Below are 25,866 nucleotides of genomic sequence, written 5' to 3'. Positions count from 1 at the left end.
AACAGGAACAGGCAAGGTCAGAGAACGAGGCCTTCGTCCTGGTTTTGTCTGCAGCCTTCAGCAAGCGTTCTGGTACTTGGGAGTCTAGTGGGCTTGGATCGCGTAGCGAGCGTTGAACTTACGGTTTCGGCGGCTGGTGCTCAACGGCTGGAGTCAGGATGCGAGATGTCAGTCAGAGCCGGAGCACGGGTTTAACAGACCGGACAACACGAGGTCCCTATCTTTTATAGGGGTTCCATTGTCCTTCCCTCTTCTCGGGCGGGCTCTACCTATTGGATCAATTTCTTATCGATACTGGATTAATTCCCCAATGCGAGGGGGTCTCCGTGATGGAGGGGGCGTTTCTTATGTCCTTTTGTTTGGAGGTTTCTGGTGCCTCGATGTCTGGGTCTTGATTAGAATGTGTCCATTCAGAACCAAATGTATCTATTGTGTGGGTGTTCAAGTCTGATGGCCTCATTAGCATGCAAAGCGTTTTGCCATTTGCACCTAGCTAAGGTCTTTTCACCTGAGCCCAAACTGGTTTCTGCTGCTGCAGAATGCAAACTGCTCTTTGCAGACTGCTGTTCTGGCTGAACTGTGTTTCCCAGCAGTCTTCCATTTTAGTTTGGCTCAGTGTCCATTTTGCGTGGCCGTTCTATGTAATTATTTAGCTCTGGAGTCGCCAGTTGCCGTATAGGCAACGTCACAAGTATTCCAAGGTCAAGTTCAAAGTAATAAAGACGATACACCGATTAGTAAAGTTCAAACGATCAATATTTATTATACAGTTATAATAAATACTCATGCACACACTAAGAGACTAAGCTACAACTAAACTTAAGCAAACAGAATACTTATCTAACAGGGACAGGCAAGGTCAGAGAACGAGGCCTTCGTCCTGGTTTTGTCTGCAGCCTTCAGCAAGCGTTCTGGTACTTGGGAGTCTAGTGGGCTTGGATCGCGTAGCGAGCGTTGAACTTACGGTTTCGGCGGCTGGTGCTCAACGGCTGGAGTCAGGATGCGAGATGTCAGTCAGAGCCGGAGCACGGGTTTAACAGACCGGACAACACGAGGTCCCTATCTTTTATAGGGGTTCCATTGTCCTTCCCTCTTCTCGGGCGGGCTCTACCTATTGGATCAATTTCTTATCGATACTGGATTAATTCCCCAATGCGAGGGGGTCTCCGTGATGGAGGGGGCGTTTCTTATGTCCTTTTGTTTGGAGGTTTCTGGTGCCTCGATGTCTGGGTCTTGATTAGAATGTGTCCATTCAGAACCAAATGTATCTATTGTGTGGGTGTTCAAGTCTGATGGCCTCATTAGCATGCAAAGCGTTTTGCCATTTGCACCTAGCTAAGGTCTTTTCACCTGAGCCCAAACTGGTTTCTGCTGCTGCAGAATGCAAACTGCTCTTTGCAGACTGCTGTTCTGGCTGAACTGTCTGTTTCCCAGCAGTCTTCCATTTTAGTTTGGCTCAGTGTCCATTTTGCGTGGCCAGCATGGCTACAATGTTCATCAGATCTGAAGTCCGGCGCCTGTTGCGTGAAGGAGTCATAGAGGCCAGTAACAGCCCCTGGAGAGCTCAGGTGGTGGTCGTCAAATCCGGGGAAAAGCTCCGGATGGTGGTTGATTACAGCCAAACCATTAACCGGTTCACGCACCTCGATGCGTACCCCCTCCCCCGGATTGCGGACATGGTAAACCAGATCGCACAGTACCGCGTGTTCTCCACGGTGGATCTGAAGTCCGCATACCACCAGCTCCCAATTCGCCCAGAGGACCGCCACTACACGGCATTCGAGGCAGACGGCCGCCTCTTCCATTTCCTCCGGGTCCCCTTTGGCGTCACAAACGGGGTTTCGGTGTTCCAACGAGCAATGGACCGAATGGTGGGCCAGTACGGGCTGCGGGCCACTTTCCCGTACTTGGATAATGTCACCATCTGCGGCCATGATCAGCAGGACCACGACGCCAATCTCCACCGATTTCTCCAGACCACCCAAAAGCTCAACCTCACCTATAATAAGGAGAAATGCGTTTTCCACACCACCAGGCTAGCCATCCTGTGGAAAACGGAGTCCTAGGACCTGACCCTGACCATCGGCGCCCCCTCTTACACCCTCTCCCTCACTGTCCCAAGGCCTTCAAGAGGTGCCTCGGATTTTTTTCGTACTATGCCCAGTGGGTCCCCCAGTATGTGGACAAAGCCCGCCCACTATTTAAGGCCACCCTCTTCCCACTGTCAGCCAGGCCTTTGCTAAGGCTGCCATGAGTGCAATAGATGAGTCTGTCCCGTTCCAGGTGGAGAGCGACGCCTCAGAGGTCGCTCTCGCTGCCACTCACAACCAGGCAGACAGGCCAGTAGCATGTTTTTCCCGAACCCTCTCCTCTTCCGAACTTTGACACTCCTCAGTCGAAAAAGAAGCCCAAAACATTGTGGAAGCCGTGCGGAACTGGAGGCACTACCTCGCAGGTAGGTTTACCCTCATCATCGACCAAAGATCGGTTGCCTTCATGTTTGACAATTCGCAGCGAGGCAAGATCAAAAATGACAAGATCTTGAGGTGGAGGATCGAACTCTCCACCTACAATTACGATATTGCATATCGTCCTGGGACGATCAATGAGCCCCCAGATGCCCTGTCCCACGGCAAATTGCACCAACGCGCAAGACGACCTTCTTCAGGCAATCCACAATGGCCTCTGCCATCCGGGGCTCACCCAGCTCGCCCACTACATCAAGGCCCGCAAACCGCCCGTCTCCATTGAGGAGGTTAAAGCCGTCACCAGGAATTGCTCGATCTGCGCAGAGTGTAAACCGCACTTCTATAGACCAGACAAGGCACACCTGGTAAAGGCATCCCGGCTCTTTGAACGCCTGAACATTGATTTCAAAGGGCCCCTCCCTTCAACTAATCACAATATTTATTTCCTCAACGTTATAGATGAATTCTCCCGTTTCCCGTTTGCCATCCCATGCCCCGATATGACCTCCCATACAGTCATCCGAGCCTTGCACAGTGCCTTCACCCTGTTCGGTTTCCCTAACTATGTCCACAGCGACAGGGGTTTGTCCTTCATGAGCGACGAGCTGCGTCAGTACCTGCTCAGTAAGGGCATCGCCTCGAGCAGGACTACCAGCTACAACCCCAGGCGGAACGGGCAGGTGGAGAGAGAGAACGCGATGGTCTGGAAGACCGTCCTACTGACCCTACGGTCCCGGAATCTCCCGACCTCCCACTGGCAGGAGGTCCTCCCCGATTCACTCCATGCTATTAGGTCCCTCCTTAGTACGGCCATGAAGCAGACTCCTCATGATCGCCTATTTGCCTTCCTTAGGGGAACTACTACGGGGGTCTCGCTTCCGCCCTGGTTGAGGACACCGGGCCCTGCCCTCCTTCGGAAACACGTTCGGACACATAAGATCGATCCCCTGGTAGAGAGGGTCCAACTCCTGCACTCGAGCCCCCACTACGCGTTCATTGAACACCCCGATGGCCGACATTGCAGGTACGAGTCCATATGGAAGCTTACAGCTGAAGTTTACCTTGTCAGATTCCCCTGCTGGAATCAGCTTGAGTGCTCGCAGTGTTGTCTGTTCTTGTTTCCACTGTGGATAAAGCTCAGGAGGCCGATGGTAACATTTACAAATTCAAAATCAATTTTCCCAATTGGGCTTCATAACTAGCCGACATTCTAAACATCCCAACATTCCTGATGCACAGAGCGACAACACATCTGTACTTCATCTGACATGAATTACAATTCCTAATTTCCAGGAACAGCTCGACAGTTATACAAATAATTGACCAGGCCACATTTGGAGTATTGTGTTCCGTTCTGGGTACATTATTTAAGGAAGGATGTTAAAGCCCTGGAGAGAGTGCAGAGGAGATTTACCAGAAGTATACCAGGAATGAGGAATTGTAGATACAAGGAAAGATTGGGGAAATTGGGCTTGTTCTCCTTGGAGCAGAGAAGATTAAGAGGCGACCTTATTGAGGTGTTCAAAATTCTGAACAATTTTAACAGGGTAAAGAAGAATAATCTGTTTCCACTCGTTGGTATGTCAGTGACTAGGGGTCAGAATATCAAGATGGTCAACAAGAGAACTAGGAGTGAGATGTAATCTCACAAAATCTTTACTCAGAGTGTTGTTGGGGTTTGGAATGCATAGCCTGGGAGTGTGGTAGAGGTGGATTCCACAGGCAGTTTCAAAAGAGAGCTGGATATATATTTGAAAGTGATTAATTTAGAAGGCTACGGAGATAGGGCTGGGGAATGGGACTCGTTAGGTTGCTCTTTTGGGAGCCGGGATCAGACACGATGGGCCGAATAGCCTCATTTTGTGCTGTAAATAACAAATCAACAAACAAACAATGCTGAATATATTGACATGAGGGCACACGGAATGTGAGGAAGCCAATCAGCCCATGATGTAACATGATGATGGCTGATATATACCTGTCTATGTACTTTCCTTTGATCCATATCCCTTGATACACATGGCCTTGTTGCTCCCAATCCGCATTGTTTCTTGTCAAACTATAATAATCAGTGAATAATTAATCTCCTTAACCAACATGGCCTCGGCCACACTATCAATGGATTGATTTCTATGTTCAGCACAAGTCGAGCTGTGTCAAAATAACTCTGGCAGAAAATAACCGAGAAATCACAGGGTGAATTCTCTAAATCAACAATCGCATGTTTCTCGCTGGTGCGTCATCGTTGACAGCTACCCCACGTTACCAGGAAACCCGCAGCGGGCGTCCACTGCTGGCAGTGCGGAGAATTCACCCCGCATTGTTTATAATGTGGGAGAAACCAAACAATGTTCCCTAGAGAGTTCCTTGGATTGAGTGGGCAGCACAGTAGCACAAGTGGATAGCACTATGGCTTTACAGCACCTGGGTCCCAGGTTCGATTCCCTGCTGGGTCACTGTCTGTGCGGAGTCTGCACGTTCTCCCAGTGTCTGCGTGGGTTTCCTCCGGGTGCTCCGGTTTCCTCCCACAGTCACAAAGATGTGCAGGTTAGGTGGAATGGCCATGATAAATTGCCCTTAGTGTCCAAAACGGTTAGGACGGGTTATTGGGTTACGGGGATAGGGTGGAAGTGAGGGCTTAAGTGGGTCGGTGCAGACTCGATGGGCCGAATGGCCTCCTTCTGCACTGCATGTTCTATGTTCTATATTATCGAGGAGTTTGCAGTGTAGGATGAAGCAGGAACTGGTGATGGATGACAGATGCCAGCCTGATAGTACGAAGGAAGAATACAGAGGAAACATGAGGTCAAGAATAGATCACAGCTAACTAAGAAGGGAAAATTATCCCTTGGTACATTAACTCTAAAGAGATTATCAGAGGACAAATGGGGTTAAAATGTAGACCTTTATTTTAATAAATATTTTATTAAGGTATTTATGGTTTTATAACAACAGATGAAACAATGTACATACAAATATAAACATAATGCAAAAGCCGTCTTCCTCCCTCACAGGTTCCACCTTTTCAAACACCCTACTCTAAGCTACTCTTAGCTCCCACCCTACTCCCAGCCCCCCACCCCCTCCCCCTCCCCTTTCTGCTGATGGTTCGTTTTCCCCAAAGAAGTCGACGAACGGCTGCCACCTCCGGACGAACCCTCTCAGGGCGAACTTGATTTTCTCCTTTCAGAGAAAGCTTGCCATGTCAGTTAGCCAGGTCTCCGACTTCGGGGGCTTTGACTCCCTCCAAGCTATTAGTATCCGTCCCCGGGCTACCAGGGAAGCAAAGGCCAGAACGCCTGCCTCTTTCTCCTCCTGGATTCCCGGGTCTTCCAACACTCCGAAAATTGCCATCTCTGGAATCGGTGCCGCCCTTGTTTTTAACATCTTGGACATGACATCCGCACACCCCTGCCAGAATCCCCGAAGCTTCGGGCATGCCAGAACATATGGCCATGTGCTGGCCCTCCCGCACATATTACACACCTAGGGCGGAATTCTCCGACCCCCCCCCCCCCCACAGGGTCGGAGAATCGCCCGAGGCCGGGGTAAATCCCGCCCCCCCCCCGTGGCCGGAATTCTCCGGTACCCGGAAATTGGCAGGGGTGGGAATCGCGCCGCGCCGATCGGCGTGCCCTCCACGGCGATTCTCCGGCCCACGATGGACCGAAGTCCCGCCGCTGACAGGCCAATCCCGCCGACGTGGTTTCAACCACCTCTGGTGGCGGCGGGATTGGCGGCACGAGTGGGCCCCCGAGGTCCTGGGGGGGGCGCGGGGCGATTGGACCCCGGGGGGTGCCCCCACGGTGGCCTGGCCCACGTTTGGGGCCCACCGATCGGCGGGCGGGCCAGTGCCGTGGGGGCACTCTTTTTATTCCCCCGCCGCCACGGCTTCCACCATGGCGGAGGTGGAAGAGACCCCCCCTACCGCGCATGCGCCGGTGGTGACATCAGCGGCCGCTGACGCACCGGCGCATGCGCGAACTGGCGAAGGCCTTTCGGCCAGCCCCGACTCCGGCCGGTGGGCGTCAAAGGCCGTTGGCGCCGGTTTGGGCGCCAGTCGGCGTGGCGCCAACCACTCCGGCGCGGGCCTAGCCCCTAAAGTTGTGGAGAATTCCGCAACTTTGGGGTGGCCCGACTCCGGAGTGGTTGGCGCCACTCCGCTATGCCAGGACCCCCCGCCCCGCCGGGTAGGGGAGAATCCCGGCGCTATTTTCTACCCCAAAGAACGTGCTCATCCAGGCCACTGTCATGTGGGCCCGGTTAATGACCTTAAACTGGCTAAGCCTGGCACATGTTGTGGACGCGTTGACTCTACTCAACGCATCTGCCCAGAGACCATCCTCTATCTCTCCTCCTAACTCCTCTTCTCACTTGCACTTCAGCTCCTCAGTCTGCGCCTCCTCTGACCCCATGAGTTCCTTGTAAATGTCCGAAACCCTCCCTTCTCCCACCCACATTCTGGAAACTACCCTGTCCTGTATCCCCCTTGGTGATAGGAGCGGGAAGGTTGAGATCTGCCTGCATAGGAAGTCCAGCACCTGTAGCTACCTAAACTTATTCCCTCCCGTCAATTCCTGTCAACCAGGGCAGCACGGTAGCCTTGTGGATAGCACAATTGCTTCACAGCTCCAGGGTCCCAGGTTCGATTCTGGCTTGGGTCGCTGTCTGTGCGGAGTCTGCGCATCCTCCCTGTGTGTGCGTGGGTTTCCTCCGGGTGCTCCGGTTTCCTCCCACAGCCCAAAGATGTGCAGGTTAGGTGGATTGGCTGTGATAAATTGCCCTTAGTGTCCAAAATTGCTCTTAGTGTTAGGTGGGGTTACTGGGTTATGGGGATAGGGTGGAGGTGTTGACCTTGGGTAGGGTGCTCTTTCCAAGAGCCTGTGCAGACTCGATGGGCCGAATGGCCTCCTTCTGCACTGTAAATTCTATGATTAAGAGATAATGGGACAAACATATGTATATGCTGTTAGATTACAGCTCAATCATGATCTCAGTGAATGGTGAACAGGCTCAACAGACTACGGGGCCACTTCCTGTTCCTATTTTCATGTGTCAGCACATTTTCTGCAGGCAAATACAAACCCGCCTTGTGTTTGTGGCACTGAATTGCTTATTCACTGTAACTAATCCAGGCTTCATATGCGACGGGGTGGCTGGAGAATATTGACCCCCATTGAGAAAGGCGGGCCTCTGAGCTGCACACGAAACTCGATGTGCAGTTCAGCAGTTCTTGCTCTGGCCACTAGATGGTGGTGTTCATCAGTGTATTTGCATCAACTTTCCCCAGCCCTTAACAAGTAAAGTTGTTAATGAAGGGTTGCAATATCATGCTCCATCTCCTTATTAGCTAAAAGGGGAACACAGAAGTAGAGGAAATAGTGCTACCCTGAAAATTCAATGGCAATTGAAAAATCCCTTCATCACGTTTGAAATTAAAATGTCAATTATATGTGGGGTGTTTGGATAGAGAAAAATAGACTAACCTTCAAAGACCTTTTGGACAATCCAAAGTGCTTTACAACACAGTTGAATACTTTATGTCGGGAGTGTTGTAGCCAATTTACACACAGAAAGCTCCTACATAACAGCAATGAGGTAATGGCCAGACATTCTGCTTTGGTAATATTGGTGCAGAGATAGCTATTAGCCAGAGCACCGGGGAGAACATCACTGTTAACCTCTGACCTTTTACATTCACCTGCACCATCTCGGTTGCTTTGGAAAATTGGCGGCGCTGACACTGCAGCACTCCCTCAGTGCTGAAGGAAGCCATTCAGCCAATCGAGTCCACACTGACCCTAAGGCCACGCCCCAACAGTATCCCCGTAACCCAGTAACCTCAGCTAACCTTTTGGATTCTTGGGAGCGATTTAGCTTGGCCACACCATCTATCCTGCACATCTTTGGACTGTGGGTGTAAACCGGAGCACCCGGACGAAATCCACACAGACACGGGGGGAACGTGCAAACTCCACACAGTCACCCGAGGCCGGAAACGAACCTGAGTCCCTGGCGCTGTGAGGCAGCAGTGCCAACCACTGTGCCGCCATGCCGCACTTGGTGCTCAAGTCTCTGGTGTGGGTCTTTAATCCATGACCTCTCATCTCAGGTGAGAGTTTTAACAACTGAGCTGAGGCTGACATCCGAAGTGGAACTGGACCGTCATTCAGACTCTCCTGTCTCCGCACGGTGAGTTGAGCAGCCTTCAGTGTGCCCACTAATGGTGTGCAGGCATCGTCTGGGAAGGTCTGCCGCACAAAGCATTGCTCCTGTTAATTGATCATGAAGCTGGTGATTGCCTCAGTGCTGCCGACTGAAGACAGGAAATATTCGACACACGGCGTTCCTCTTGGATAAAACACCAGAACTGATTCTGTCATTTCAAATGTTGGCCTGTTAGCATGTGCTAATGTGCTAATGAAGATTATCCTGCAGGGGCTGCACTAATTAATAGTAATTGTCTTAGGATTTCCCCTCCCCCCTCCAGGTCAGGCACCTAAACATGGTGAGTTGCTATGGCAACACATTTTTACTCTTCTGGTTGGTTGGTTTGGATGACACAGGTGGCACCAATTAAAATCAAATTAACAAAAGTGACCCCCTTTCTAAAGATGCACAAATACGCAACGTCAAATTATACATAAAAACAAAGTAAGTCGACAAACTAATTAATGATATCGCACCTTGTGCCTCCTGGTCCTGGTTGCGTCCACTGTGTGTGGAAAATCTCAGCTGTACTGGTGTCATTGGCGGATCCTTCATCCGGCTTAACCAAGAGAACGGGACCGAGCGGCACAGTGGTTAGCACTGCTGCCTTACAGCGCCAGGGACCCGGGTTCCATTCCGACCTCGAGTGTCTGTGTGGAGTTTGCACGTTCTCTCCCTGTCTGCATGGGTTTCCTCCAGCAGCTCACGTTTGTCCCATTGTCCAAAGATGTGTCAGGTGGGGTTACGGAGGTGGGGAAGGGTCGTGGGCCTAGGTCGAGTGCTCGTTCAGAGGCTCAGTGGGCCGAATGGCCTCCTCCTGCACTGTAAGGATTCTATGATGAAAGAGAGGCGGGCAGTCAGAGACATTATACCCAGGCATGCCACACTCAACCTGCACCTGATGGCAAACACATTGGCCAAGGTCAGGGAGGTGGCCCATGAGCAGGTTCCCTGAGTTACCCGCCCTCCTCGCCAGGCGTCCAAAGATCAGGAGCATGGGACGGAATTGCGGAGCTTCTATGCCGGGATTATTTGGATTGACTCGCTTATAGATTAAAACTCAGCCTCAAATATATTCAATGAACTAGTCCCCTTTGCCCTTTGGGGCAGTGAATTCCACAGACTATCCAACCTTAGGGAGAAAAGTCCCTCCTCATTTTCTTCCCCTTATTCTGAAACTGTATCCACAACATTATAAGATTCAGCTTGGCTGATAGAATCTAAGGTACTGAGCATCTACAATTGATTCCAGATTTCGAGACAGCTAATCTTCTGGGTCAGATCATTAAATCGAACCTACAAAACTGATGTGAAATACAATTGACAGCGTTTAATAGCAAACGAAAACTCGTGGATGCAACTTACATGACTCATCAAAAGCAAGGACTTTAAAGATGATTCTTTCAGGCAACGTGGGTGTCACTGGCAGGAGCAGCATTTGTAGCTCATTCCTCATTGCCCTTGAATTGAGGGGCTTTGTCCAAGGGCAGATAAGAGCCAGACAGACACATTGCTGTGGATCTAGAGTCACAGATAAGGGGACAAGTGAACGCAATGGTTTTTTCTTTATAATATCATGGCCACCATTACAGTGACTAGCTTTCAATTCCAGATTTAATCTTTTCTTAATTCAAAATTCGCCATCTGCTACGATGGGGTTTGAACCCATTCTCCCAGAGCATTAGCCTGGGTCTCTGCATGACAAGCCCAGTGAATTTACCATCACCATCTCGCCTCTGTGGTTACTGAGAGTCAATTTCACCATATAATTAAAAACTCGCCGGTGTCAAGCCTGCCCCCTCAGGGCAGCATAATGTAGTTGCAATTTTTACAACAGCAGATATGGCAGACCTGGGTGACTGTCGGATCATTCGCTTGACTTTGGTCGTTTGGAGTCAATGGGAATCAAGAGGAAGTTTATCATCGCTGGTTGGAGTCATACCTGGCACAAAGGAGGTCAATCATCTCAACTCCAGGACATCACTGCAAGTGTTCCTTAGGGTAGCGTCCTAATCCAACCATCTTCAACTGCTTCATCAATGACCTATCTTCTATGCTTCATCAATGACCTATCTTCTATGCTTCATCAATGACCTATCTTCTATGCTTCATCAATGACCTATCTTCTATGCTTCATCAATGACCTATCTTCTATGCTTCATCAATGACCTATCTTCTATGCTTCATCAATGACCTATCTTCTATGCTTCATCAATGACCTATCTTCTATGCTTCATCAATGACCTATCTTCTATGCTTCATCAATGACCTATCTTCTATGCTTCATCAATCACCTATCTTCTATGCTTCATCAATGACCTATCTTCTATGCTTCATCAATCACCTATCTTCTATGCTTCATCAATGACCTATCTTCTATGCTTCATCAATCACCTATCTTCTATGCTTCATCAATGACCTATCTTCTATGCTTCATCAATCACCTATCTTCTATGCTTCATCAATGACCTATCTTCTATGCTTCATCAATGACCTATCTTCTGCCATAAGGTGGGGGATGTTTGCGGATGACTGCACAATGTGCAACATCATTCGTGACTCCTCAGATAATGAAGCCGCGCAAGTCCAAATGCAGCAAGACCGGAACAATATGCAGGCTTGGGCTGACAAGTCGCAAGTAACATTCACACCACGCAAGTGCCAACAAGAGAGGATCTAACCATTGCCTCATGACATTCAATTGCATTACCACCACTAAATCCCCCACTACCAGCATTCTGGGGTTACCATTGACCAGAACATGAATATGGACTAGCCATATAACTACTGTGGTAACCCACAGGTCAAAGGCCAGGAATCCTGCGGCGAGTAACTCACCTCCTGATTCGCCAAAGCCAGTCCACCATTTACAAGGCACAAGTCGGGAGTGTAATGGAATACTCTCCGCTTGCCTGGATGTGTGCAGCCCCAACAACACCCAAGAAGCTGAACACCATCCAGGGCATAGAAACATAGAAAATAGGAGCAGGAGGAGGCTGTTTGGCCTTCAACCCTGCTCCATCATTCATTACAGTCAAGGGTGACCATCCAAACCAATAGCCTGATCCCACCTTCCCCCCCCTAAATCCTTTGGTTCCCCTGCCCCAAGTGCTATATCTAACTGCTTCTTGAAAACATACAGGGCGGGATTCTCCGTCGGCCGACGGGAAAGGCGATTGGGCGGAGAATCGGTCATGAAGCCAAAGTCGCAGCGGGTATGGGCGAATGCCAGAATGCCACACTTCGGTGCCTCGACAGCAGAGTCAATGTGTTCTACTCCACACGTGCAGTAAGCGCCATTAGCATATCATTAGTGTGCCTGACCGGGTATTCTCCGGGGCCTCCGCGCACCCCACTGACCACCAACCGTGGCCCGTAGTTGTGCAGAGTGACACCAGCTGCATGGGTGCCCCCCCCTCCTCCCCCCACCCCACCAACACCCACCCACCCAACCAGGTGCCAGCCGCCGGCGGAGCAGCCCAGGGCCCATCCAAGTGCAACGCCATACAGGAGGGCGCAGGATGGGACCGCGGAGTGTACCGTTGGCATACCGTAGCCACCGGTACCCGGCAGGGATGGGCACCAGGGTGAGAGGCCCACATGAGCCCCAGGGTGTGGAGGGCGGAGTGCCAGGTGGAACACCTGGGGGTGGGGGTGGGATGGGGAGGTGGAGGGAGGAGGAGATGCAGGGGCAGGGTTGCAGTGTAGGCCTGGGACATTGTGTAGCCTGGTGGACCAGCTTGAGCATGGGGATACACACCATGATAACGTGTCTGACGTCAGACAATCAACTTTAGAATTCAACCAGGAAAGATGACCATTCTAGCCGCTGTAGCCCTGAGGGATGCAGTGAGACTGTACAAGCTGGAGTTGCTCAAGGAGGAGGACCCTGCAGCCCAGAGGAACAGGAGGCAGCTGGTGAGGATGCAGAGCCAGCTGCCTAACAGGCCGAGAAGGAAGTGGGAGGGAGGTGCCACTTGAGGCCTCGTGTGAACTGGCAGCGCCTGCCATTTGAGGACCTGCCGGATGGGGCCTGCTATTGAACAATCCGGCTAAGAAGGGGATCGTGCACCTTATCTGCCAGATAATGTGTACCTGGGACAGCGAGTGTATGTGGGAGGACATCTGCTCCTGGTGACCTAAAAGGTGATGGCCGCCCTGAACCTTTACACCATGTGGTCCTTCCAGGCACCGAGTGGGGGCTTGTCGGGAATCTCACAGACCTCGGTGCACAGTTGCATCCACACTGTCACGGAAGGCCTATATGCCCAGTCAGCACAATACATTAAATTCAATGTGGACCGTGCCCACCAGGCAGCGGGATTCGGCATCACGCCGAGATGCCCCAGGTCCAGGAGATGGTCAACAGGATGCATGTCTGCGAACTGATTCATTTTTGTAGAAAGGATATTGAGAGACAATAATAAAATAAAGAGTACAATTCTTAAAGGGGTGCCGGGGCAGGTGAATATGTTTATAAATAATTTGTAATGAATGTAGGAATTTCAGTTGTATTGTGTTATAGTTATTTAGTGCAGTAAGGGTTAAAATCCTGAGTTAGTATTTGACTGCTGCCGTCATGTTTTAAAATAGTCTTAGTTTGAAAGACAACAAAGGTTTTGGAGACAGGAGTGCAATTAAACCATCATAAAGGATTAAGCTAATGCAGTTTTGTTTGAAGTAAATTGTGGAGTTAATCGGATTTCAGCTTGGTAAGAGTCATTACTGGGTGGAGCATCAGGTATTTTGCAGAGAAAGCAGGTTCCGTTGTGAGTTCAATGAAGCTGTAAACAGAAATCAAGCAATTTTCTCTCTGCAGTTCAGTTAAAAGATATGTTGTGTGGTAGGAAAGGTGAACAAACCAATGGGGACAGCTTCTGAAGAAATACAGCCAGAGTTTCTGCATGGTTCTGACAGGATTCAGGTCTTGTCTTCAAAACAGTCTCAGAGGACATCTCGGTACAGCACGTATTCCTATGTGCTAGCTATTTAAGGTGGACTCAGAGCTGGAATGGATTTTGTCTTATTGTTTAAGTGGGAATAAAGGTAGCAGAATAAAGGTACAGTATTCACTGTATTAAGGAGCATTGTTTAAGGGATAATTGTAAACTATTTTATGGTGTGATGTTGAAGATTTTAATGCTGTGTTAGTAATAAAGTTTTAAAATAGTTAATAAAGTTTGTTTTAAAATATCATGGGCGGGATTCTCCGTAGCCCGACGCCAAAATCGGGATCAAGAGGCAATTAGATTATTATCTTAAAAGGAAGAATGTGCAGGATTGCAAGAAGAAGGCAGGGCAGTAGCCCTAAGTGAATTGTTCCTTCGGAGAGTCAGTGGAGACACAAAACATCACATGGTCCCCTTCTGTGCTGTAACTATTCTGTGATTCTTGGATTTGGATTTATTGTCATGTGTACCGAGGTACAGTGGAATATATTGTTCTGCCAACTGACTAGGCAGATCGTTCCATACTCGAAAAACATAGGACATACGATATATACACAAAGTAAATACATAGACATAAACAGCGGTGAAGCATACGGAGTGCAGTACTACTCAGTAGAGAAGATGTGCAGAGAGATCAGTTCAGTCCTTAAGAGGGTCATTTAGGAGTCTGGTAATAGCAGGGAATTGTTTTTGAGTCTGTTTGTACGTGTTCTCAGACTTTTGTATTTTCTGCCCGATGGAAGAAGTTGGAAGAGTGAATAACCCGAGTGGGAGGGGTCTTTGATTATTCTGCCCGCTTTCCCCAGGCAGCGGGAGGTGTAGACAGAGTAAATGGATGCGAGGCGGGTTCATGTGATGGACGGGGCTGTGTTCATAACTCTGTAGTTTCTTACAGTCTTGGGCCGAGCAGTTGCCATACCAGGCTGTGATGCAGCCAGATAGGATGCTTTTTATGGTGCATCTGTAAATATTGGTAAGAGTCAACGTGGACATGCCAAAGGTCCTTAGTTTCCTGAGGAAGTATAGGTGCTATTATGCTTTCTTGGCCGTAGCATCGACGTGGGTGGACCAGGACAGACTGTTGGTGATGTGCACACCGAGGAATTTGAAGCTGTCAACCATTTCCACCTCGGTACGTTGATGCAGACAGGGGTGTGTACGTTACTCTGCTTCCTTAAGTCAATAACCAGCTCTTTGGTTTTGCTGATGTTAAGGGAGAGATTGTTGTCACTGCACCACTCCACTAGGTTCTCTATCTCTGGCCTGTACTCATCGTTGTTTGAGATCATAGATCATAGAAGTTACATAGAATTTACAGTGCAGAAGGAGGCTATTCGGCCCATCGAGTCTGCACCGGCTCCTGGAAAGAGCACCCTACCCAAGGTTAACAGCTCCACCCTATCCCCATAACCCAGTAACCCCACCCAACACCAAGGGCAATTTAGGACACTAAGGGCAATTTATCATGTCCAATCCACCTAACTTGCACATCTTTGGACAGACCCACAAAGGTTGTATCATCAGCAAAGACGTAGATGGAGTTGGAGCCAGATTTTACCATGCAGTTGTGTGTATAGGGTGTATAATAGGGAGCTAAGTATGTAGCTTACAGGACCCCAGTATTGTTTATCCTCCCTGATAGTGGTCTATGGGCTAGGAAGTCAAGCATCCAATTGCAGAGGGAGGAGCCAATTCCTTTGGTAACCACGTTGTAAAATCCCGCATTTGAAACACAGTTTGAATTGTGCCTGCACCTCCTCGGTTTCATCCTGATGTCAAATTTATCTCAGAGTTAGCTCGAAGCTGGTACACAAAAACACTGTGGGGTGGATTCTCTGTCCCAGCCCGCCAGATTTCTGGTTCAGCAGGCCGGCGGGATGCTCCGTTTCTCTGGCTGCTGAATGGATTTCCCACTGTGGGGCAGGCCCACGCCGTCGGGAGCCGGAAAAATGGGGCATCCCGCGGCGGAGAATCCAGCCCAATGAGTTCAGACTGCATCTGCTGGGAAATAAAGGCCAAATGAGTAAATTTAGAAGATCAACCATCCTGAATGTCATCTGCAATACCTTTTATGATTGTCATTTTGTTGTTATAGCAACCGTAGATTAAGAGTGTAAAGTTAAGCTTAATGATTATTAGAACCTCTGATTATATCAACAGCATCAAATAAGTCAGGCATAAGCCATCAGGCTCACACTTTTACAGTTACATAAGTCAAATTCATGGATTTAATTAGATTGGTATCTGGAATTTGTATTGTTGTTTCATAGAATGTCCTCTGCCTTTTGCTCATTATAAGTAGACCCATTGACTATACCGTGACTGGCTAAGTCAAATTCCACTGTTATATTGCATTTAGGGAATATTCCAAGATCTTTGTTAAGATTTGAAGATGTTCTTCGATGATTTTCTTCCGTTTTCCATAAAATCTGCAAATCAATGATTCGTATCTAACACCAACCACTGAAAGGGCACTTAGAATAAAAACCAGGAAAATACTTCCCAAAAACAACTATTGCACAGCCCAAATAAATATGAATAAACTTTCGTCAAAGGAAACACTTTATTAGCTAGTCATTATTTTGTTGCTTGCTTGCTGATGACTCAATGTCGTAACTTTTCAATGTGTTCCTGAGGTGTAAGACAGGTGTGAAGGATTAGCTGTCCATCATCGAAACTTACAAATTTAAATTTACAGTCAATAAAAATGAATATAATGGAATTGTACAGCACTGAAAGAGTCCATTCAACCCTATCTGCCTGTGCTAGCTTTCTGAAAGTCCTATCAATTAGTCCACTCCCCTGCTTGTCCCCATGCTTTGTGATCTGTGTACATACCGCTGTGATGTAAAGGTGCTTGATAGAGCAAGAGTTAGCATCGGACTGGAGATCAGCACCACCCATGGTATGATGTATTGAGTCACATGGTAATGGACTGAGGGGGAAGACTCTGAAAACAGCCATGTAAAACACTCCATCGTTTTGCATTTCGATCCTTAAACTTCTCCAAAATCTTTAACAGATTGTGGTCTGCATATGCAATTGTCGCCGATGAATTTTTAACAACATAAATGTCAAAATGTTGCACTTAATATGGCTTTTTGCAATTGATCATTATCCCTGGATACCTCCTCTAATTATGATGCAAATACATCACGAGCTCTACCTACTAACTTTGTTTGAACCAACAATACCCACATGGTCTTTGGTCAATTCAATTGCTTAACCACTTCCTCAAATGAGACTAAAAAAAGGCTTCTGCGTCTTTCTCATCAAACCTTAGCAGAGCTTGAATATATTTAAGCATATCCCCTCTAAATAGGTTTCTCCTTCCTCTAGACTTTTCTGATTTTCTACCATTATCTTGCATATTTTAAGTTGATGTGTTCTTTGCAGTTCAAGTTTCTGAAGTTCAACGGGACTGATTCCGTTACTGTTAAGGGGCTCGCGTGGAACACAATCCATTCCAATGAAAAACGGTGCGGCATTCGCCGGGTCCATGGTTGATACTCAGGAGGCTGACAAGCTGCAGCCGCAGAAACACATTACAATCCCCACGCACACTCATCCCAGCCAACAAGATGGCACTGGTTGTGCTGGGGCACGTCCATACAGCTGATGGGTCAGCTGGGGCCAGAGGGCACCTGGGGGGGGTGGCCTGGGGAGGGGGGGGGAACACTTATACGACCCCCCCCTAAAATGGCACTAAGTTCACACTGGGCTGTTAACGGTGTGTGCAGCTGCATAGCAGCCTTGCCGGCTGAGCTGAGGCAATGGTCCCTGTCGACCCCGAGCCCACAGCCTACCTCCTGGCCACAACCCCCACTCCCCCCCCCCCTCCCCCCGGCCCTGGCAGAAGACCCCCGGCCAGCGGCACCCCCTCCCCCCACACACACACACATTCTCCCTCAGCAGCCACAACACCAGTTCCACCATTTTAAAAAGCGAAAGTGAACCGCGCCGCCGGGAACTCGGCCATCGGAGGATCCTGGAGGCTCCGGAGAATACTGGGTCGGGCCTGCCAATGACATGCAAACGGTGTTTACTGTGCGTTGATTCCGGAACGCATTGACGCTGCTGTCGAGGTGATGGAGAATTACAACTTGGTGTCAAATCGGCACCCGCCGCAGTTTTGGCGTCGGAACCTATTCTCTGCCCAATCGCCTTTCCTGATTTCGGCGTTGGCCAACGGAGAATCCCGCGATCTGCCATTTTCCTTTGCTTCTCCCAGTTTCTCCTTAACTCTTTCTTCCCTTGCTAAACTTTCCATTTCCACATCACGTTTCCTTATTTACATTTCCTTTTGAAAAGCCTTCTCTTGTTCCTCTGCTTCTGCCCCACCGGCTTCACGCCGCAATTGAAGCCTCGCCAGCCAATTCACCGGGACCGCGCTTGCCAGCACCCCTGCTAACAAGGTAGAGCAGCGTTTGCACAACCAACCCCATTCAGCTCAAAGCCATGGCACCGACGCAACTGGCCCCACGATCCAGGGATGTAGACCTGGGGAGGCTCCTAGAGGGGGTCGAGGCCAGGAGATATCCTGTTCCACTGAAGGGCCTGGAGGGTAAGCCGCAGGGCAGCCACTGCCGCCTGGGAGGAAGGGGCAGCGACCATCAGCTAGGGCAGCATGACCAGGAGGACTGGCACCCAGTGCGTCAAGAAGGTCAATGACCTACACCAAACAACATGGGTGAGTTGGCAGCACCCCCCCCCCCCCCCATCTCCCCATCGACACTGCACCTGGCACCGCTCCCGCCCAGCACCTTAACTTGCCCTGGCCCACCAATACTGCCCACGCCACCCCTTCCCCAAACCCATCCCCAAAAAATTCTGCCCCTCACCCCAGGCCCCCTCCATCCATCCCCCGCTGAACCACACGTACGGCTAACGGTACCCTCTCTGTACCCCAGCAGCAGAAACGGTTCCACAACCGTCGAGAGAGGGCCCAAACTGGTGGCGGGGTGCCGGATATCAGGATCCTCACCACATTCAAGGAACGGGACCTGGAGGTGACGGAGCTCGCCGAAGGCAGAGCGGTCACCAACGTGAAGGTCTGCAAACACTGCAGAGGTGAGGATCCATCCCACCCGGATGACCTGTCAAACCTGAGTTGCGATTGCCATACAGACTGACCCATCCCTCCCACAGACTAAATGCAGACTGACCCGTTCGCCTGCAGGACCTCCAGCCAACATCACCGACCCATCCGGGGTTTTCAGCCCCCTGCCTCCCAGGAGAATACCTCGCAGGAGAGCTCTGAGAATGCCACCACAGGTAAATCACAGCTGTCATGCCCACCCTCCACCAGCGCAGAGACACGCACCTCGGTGGGCAACGGAAGTGGATAGGCTTCTTGGGTATATTCTAGTGAGCACTACACAGTTGCTGATGTACATCAGGTGGAGGCAGGAAAGTCCAGGTGAGACAGCAGTCGGAGTCTGCTGAGTCCCAGTCAGATGCTGAACCTCTGGAACCTTCCGGGAGCTGATGGAGACTCTAGGGTGCGGCCGTGAGATTCAACATGGGATGTCAGCAGTTCCATTGCCAACTGCGGCAGTCCCAGAGGCTACGGGCGCAGGTGATGGCGCCGGCAATGCATTGCACCAAGGCCAACACTGCTTGGGTGGCGACCGCAGTGCATGAGGTCAGTAACATGAGTGAAGGTGTCCAAGGCATTGTGCGGCCGATGACAGCCATGGCTGAGGGCCTCAGTAGACTGTCTGACTCGATGGGGGACAGACACTCCGCATGCAGGTGATGGGTGTGAGCGAGCACTCAGCAGACAGGCAGGGGTCAGACTATGGCATATACTGTGGAGCACAGGCTCTCAACTCACTGCGAGTTATCATCATCCCCCCTGCTCTCGACAACGGCCTGCTGACAGTGCCGTTACAGTCCCAGTGGTATAACACAGGCCCTGGGTGGGTGGAAAATGGGGGATGGGGAAGGTTGTGATAATGGACCAGGCCATGACCCAAGTGAAGGGGGCTTTCCAGGCCCTCAAGGCTTGCCAGACCCTCACCACAGTCACCTGTCCTGCAACCTCCGGTTCCTCCCCAACATCGTCCTCCAGTCTCGGCTGGCCCAGTGCCTCTGCATCATCCTTGTTACCCTCCTCCTCTTCAGAGGTGGTCACATGTTCCTCACCCTCCACCATCGGTGCGGGGACCACAATGCTTCACAATATACATTAATGATCTGGGAAGGTACTGAAGGCACTGTTGCTACGTTTGCAGATGATACAAGGACATGCAGAGGGACAGATAGTATTGAGGAAGCAGGGGATCTTGGACAGGCTAGGAGAGTGGGCAAAGAAGTGCCAGATGTAATACAATGTGGAAAAGTGTGACGTTATGCACTTCGGAAGGAGGAATGGAGGCATAGACTATTTTCTAAATGGGGAAATGCTTAGGAAATCAGAAGCACAAAGGCTCTGTTGGTGAAGCATCATATGATGTGTAATGATGTCCCAGCAGAGTGTTTGCGTGGGCATTCAGTTCTCCAGCTTATATTGTATGAGCAACGCCTCTTAATGAAACCTCTCATGGTGTTTGAAAGAATCCAGTGTAAGCCTCTTATCTTTGAAACTAACTCAGAGACATAACTGGTGACAAGTACTGGCCTTGCCAGCAATGCCTACATCCCACCAAAGAATCAAATAAAAGCCAGATGGTAAACTCCCCAAGAACCCAATTATTGGGCCTTAGACGTAGCTGCCCAGGTTGGCACCAGTCTGCAGTTTGATCTTCCTGCCTTAATGATGTAGAGAAGGATGGAAGCAGCTTCCTGACTGTTTTGTTACCTCTAAAGCAGGTAATCTGTGCTCCTCAACTCAGTTACAGTAGAGGCTTTGGAAGAAGGCTCAAAGTCCTCCAGATGTTTTACAGAAGGTTTATTGAGCAACACAACATAAATAACTGCGTGAGTTCTTACTTTAAGAACTGTACTAGTAGAAAAGTTACAACTTTTCTATGCTCTACAACTAGGCCTGACCACACTAGCAGCCCTCAGCTAAATCTCTGCCTCTGTTCTCCTCATAGTCAAATCAGCCAGAGAACAGAGGGCTGCTTGCGTCCCGCTTTTATACACGCCAGTGCTGCCCCCTGGTGGTTTTTCCATTACCCATCAGCCCCTTCTGTACATACCCACGTAAAGATCACTACACTGACCAAATAGTCAAGATTTCAGTCGATGTCCGGCGATATTGCGAGCACTAGGACAAAGGAGGCTGCTTGGATGAGATTGGATTTGTTTGCAGACATCGTGAACCTCTCCCTATTAGGTTCCGAGGTTCCCGCCTGAAGACCACCATAATACCAGTGCCAAAGAAGAACCAGGCAACGACTACCATCCAGTGGCCTTGACATTTATCATTATGAAGTGCTTTGAGAGATTAGTCATGAGACACATCAACTCCATAGTTCCAGACTGCCTTGATCCACTGCAATTTGCATACTGCCATAGCTGACCCACACCCAGATGCTATCTCCCTGGCCCGACAGTCATCCCTGGAAGATCTCAATAACAAGGACTACTACGTCAGACTCCCATTCATTGACTGCAGCAACGCCTTCAACACCATAATCCCAGCCAAGCTCATATCAAAATTCCAAAACCTAGGACTTGGCTCCTCCCTCTTCAACTGGATCCTCGCTTTCCTGACGCATAGACCACATCAGTAAGGACAAACAATGACATCTCCTCCAGAATAGTCCTCAATACCGGGGCCTGAAGCCCCCTACTATGCTCCTTATACATCCACAACTGTGTGGCAAAATTTGGCTCCAACTCCATTCACAAGTTTGCTGATGACACGACCAGAGTGGGTTGGATCTCGAACAGCAATGAGTCAGAGTACAGGAGGGAGATCGAGAACCTACTTGAGTGGTGCACCGACAACAATCTCTCCCTCAACGTCAGCGAAACTAAGGAGCTGGTCACCGATTTCAGGAAAAAAAGTATTGTACATTCCCCTGTCTGCATCAATGGGACCGAGGTGGAGATGGTTGACAGCTTTTAATTCCTAGGTGTGCACATCATCAACAAACTGTCCACCCACGTAGATGCTACCACCAAGAAAGCACAACAACGCCTATACTTACTCAAGAAACTAAGGAAATTTGGCATCTCCGCTTTGGTTCTTAGCAACTTTTACAGATGGACCATAGAAAGTATCCTATCTGGCTGCTTCACAGCCTGGTATGGCAGCTGCTCGGCCCAAGACCGTAAGAAACTACAGAGCGACGTGAACACAGCCCAGTCCATCATGCAAAACCTCCTCGCATCCATTGACTCTGTCTACACCTCCCGCTGCCTGGGAAAGTGGGTAGCATAAAAGCGGGAGGGGCAAAGTGCTCTCCCACCTGGGTTATTGTCTCTTCTCTGGACTGAACTGATCTTTCTTCACATCTTCTCTACTGAGTAGTATTACACTCAGTATACTTCACACAATGTCTATGTCTTTACATTGCGTATTTATCGTATGTCCTATGATTTTCATATATGGAACGATCTGTCTGGACTGGTCGCAGAATAATTTATTTTCACTGTACCTCGGTGCACGTGACAACAAATCCAAATCTAAATCTCGGAATGGTGGCTCGCCCCAGGTGCCAGCTAACTAACTGAAGAAAGTCAAGGGCTTAATGAAGACCCCCTCACCCGTGTTGACTTGGATTTTTCAGTCTGCTGGTTGGCACCGCTCCGTGGTATCTAAAACACAGCCAGTGAAGACTGCAGGTAGACGTGGGAGGCCAGAGCTCCAGGGTAATCTAAAGGTCCTCCCCACTGCCATTTCAGAAAGGTGGCCCCAGTTGTAGCCGGAGAAGGTTCTCTTAGTCTGGCAGGTGGAGCCATTTTCAAATGTCAATTTCATAGAATTTCATAGAATCACTACAGGGCAGTAGGAGGCCATTCGGTCCATCACGTCTGCACTGATCCTCTGAAAGAGTACACCACCTAGACCCACTCCCCACCCTAGCCCCATAACCCTGTAGCCCCACCCAATGCTGGACACTAAGTGGTAATTTAGCATGGCCAATCTACCGAACCTGCACATCTTTAGATTGTGGCAGAACCTGGAGGAAACCCGCATAGACATGGGGAGAACATACAAATGCCACACAGTCAGTCACCCAAGGTTGGAATGAACCCCGGTCCTTGATGCTGTGAGCAAGCAGTGTTGAACACAGTGCCACCGTGTCGCCCCATCTTGACCTTTTAAAAGTGTTGCAGGGCTGGTTCCATCTTGAGAATCCCTCTCTCTATCCCTTACCTGCATCGGCAGAGTGACACTGCCTCAGTGCTCATTGACCTCCTGTTGGCCCTTCAGCAATGGAAGCTCATCCATCACCTTTAATTGGATGGCGGTCTATTCCTTGGAAAACCGCATCGGATCACTATTTCCAACACAGTGGGTGGTCGAAACCTATGTTTGATAACAGCATAGGGGCCCTAAAACAAATCCTCACCTTGCCCCATCCTCATAGCTGTGCAATGTTCCTCCCTGCAGTGGTTGAAGAAAACAATACCAAAATAGTAATTGTGTAATTTCCGCAAGCTAGAGAAGAAATCTGCTCATCTTTGGAGTGGACTTAAATGGAAAGGTTTGATTGGAACGAAGGGGTAATGCATTCTACACATGTTCCCTGTCAGTCAATTAAAGCTGGAGATGGAGCTCGTAAATAGGAACGCTGGAAATACTTACCTGGAAAGTAATCATCGTGCTATAAAAAGGCCCATCACTGTCACGAATGTCATTCCAGATCTTCTTCCAGAATACTTAATTGGAAAATATAGTGCTTCAAAATTACATGGAATGCATTGCTGAGAAACACAACAGAACACTGATAGATCCGGCGGACAATTATTAACAGCGTATTCAGTAATGGGGAGTGAGTCTTCAGCAGAAATTTGTCTGCAATATGTGTCATTTCACTTTCAATTTGAAAGACAAGTACAGCAGCAACTTGCATTTATATAGTGCCTTTAATGTAATAGAGTATCCCAAGGCATTACACAGGAGCAGAATCAAACATAAGGAGATATTAGGACACATGACTTGGCTTAGTCAAATGTTTATGTTTTAAGGAATGTCTTAAAGGAGGAATGCAAGGTAGAACAACGGAGAGGTTTAGGAAGGGAGTTCCAGAGCTTGGGGCTCAGGTAGCTGCAGGGCCCACCATTGCTGGGGTTATTAAAAATGGGGGATACACAAGAGGCCAATGATAGAGGAGTGCAGGTATCTCTGAGGGTTTGAAAACTGGAGTAGTTACAGAGAAAGACAAAGGTGAATGGCCATGGAGGAATGTGAAAAACAGGATTTGAGCATTCCTCGAGAAGGAGCTAATACAAGTTGGAGAGCACAGGGGTGATAGAGGAGTGGAATTTGGAAGTACTACGACCCCGGATCAGATCCCAACAGTGGTTCGGATACTGGACCAAAACCCCAATATTTTATTTTAATTTGTAAGACTGTGAAAAAGGATACCTCACTCCAGGAGTGAGTTCACACAAAATTAGGACATGGGATACTAAAAGAAACTTTATTACTATCACAGTATTAACATATCTTTAACATAACATGAGAAAATAATTTACAATTACCCCTTAAATAATGTCAATCAATACAGTGACACAATAACCCTTAACTGCTATCTTTATTTTCACTCAAACAATAAAACCATCACAGGTCCCAATCCACCTTTCAATACAGTTAGCACTCAGATATATTTTCTTAAGAGATGCTCTTTGAGACTGTTTTAAGAGATAGACCTGAGTCCTGTCAGAGCAAGCTGAATTCTTCAGAAACTGTCTTCATGGTTTGATTTCCAATTGAACAGTCTCTGCTTCTCTGCTAAAACACCTGGTGCTATAGCTCCTCCCTTATCTTACCAAGTTGAACAATGTCTCCAACTATCTACTCTCCAGGGAACTCTCTTAATACAAACATAATCAATTAGATTTAGCTTTTACAATGCTTTAGTTGCACCTCTTGCTCCCAAAAAAGAAACATAGCTGTCTTTCAAACTCGGATTTCTTGTAAAAGTGTGACTGCAGCAGTCATACACTAACCCAGGCTTTTAACCCTTACTGCATCAAATACCTATAATACAATATATCTGAATTCATCACAAAAGGGGATAATCTCCAGTTTAGAGAGGGCAATGTATGATGAGTGCATTCATTTAGATGTAACAAAAGCATGGATGATGGATTTCAGCAATGGGTGACCTGAGGCAGTGTTAGAGCATAGAACATAGAACATACAGTGCAGAAGGAGGCCATTAGGGCCATCGAGTCTGCACCGACCCACTTAATCCCTCACTTCCACCCAATCCCCGCAACCCAATAACCCCGCCTAACCTTTTTGGTCACTAAGGGCAATTCATCATGGCCAATCCACCTAACCTGCACGCCTTTGGACTGTGGGAGGAAACCGGAGCACCCGGAGGAAACCCACGCAGACATGGGGAGAACGTGCAGATTCTGCACAAACTGTGACCCAGAGGGGAATTGAACTTGGGACTTGACGCTGTGAAGCCACAGTGCTATCCACTTGTGCTACCATGCTGCCCAAAGTTATGGTGGAGTTGGGTGAGATTACAGAGATGGAATTCCACGGTCTTATTTATGCAACAACTCATTGCAAGGCAAGGTATGAGGGTAAAACTGCAAAAGACCAGTTCTCCCTCAGAGGTTCTTGACTCATTGATGTGACTGTCTCATGTTTCATTGATTTTTGATGATTTATATACATTAAGGCATGTGTTTTACAACTTTAAACAAGGTATGTCTGTGACAACTATTCTACTGAAGAAAGAGTTATTATCTTCTAGGTTACTGCTTCCCCCATGACTTGTCTGCAAATAAGAAGAAACCAACTGGTTTCAGACCTCTTACAAAGACCTGATACCATTGTATGACTCAGTGAATTATGGAAAACCAACATTGTATATGACAATGAAAGGGTAATGCTTTTACAGTCATGATCCCTGCTACACTGAAACCCTCATTCATCAAACAGGAAAATGAATCACATTAACATAGGCTGTGATAAGTAACCTGATGAGTTGCATTGGGATCTGAACGTTGACAGTATTGTGTCGGAAAAATCTCATCTGAAGGAAGGCGTCAACACCATTTTTCCATGACTGAGATGGGCGAGAGTGTATATATGTGTGAGATGGAAGAGGGTGTATATATGTGTGAGATGGCAGAGGGTGTATATGTGAGTGAGG

The 25,866-nt window shown here is 48.7% G+C and overlaps 1 protein-coding gene across 2 annotated transcripts in view; it reads right to left on the bottom strand.

Moving 5' to 3' along the window:
• LOC119952442 (FERM domain-containing protein 7) overlaps positions 1-10,138 on the bottom strand; it is a 100,685-nt gene extending 90,547 nt beyond the window's left edge. The window contains exon 1 of one of the 2 annotated variants that reach the window (XM_038776200.1): positions 10,044-10,138. The gene's annotated coding sequence lies outside the window, so the exon portion shown is untranslated. The remainder of the gene's footprint in view (positions 1-10,043) is intronic. The other variant, XM_038776198.1, reaches the window with a different exon arrangement.
• Positions 10,139-25,866: the final 15,728 nt, after the last annotated feature.

The sequence above is a fragment of the Scyliorhinus canicula genome, chromosome 17 (genome assembly GCF_902713615.1).
Source record: "Scyliorhinus canicula chromosome 17, sScyCan1.1, whole genome shotgun sequence".
Classification (NCBI taxonomy): Eukaryota; Metazoa; Chordata; class Chondrichthyes; order Carcharhiniformes; family Scyliorhinidae; genus Scyliorhinus; species Scyliorhinus canicula.
This window is presented reverse-complemented; position numbering and strand designations above follow the sequence as displayed.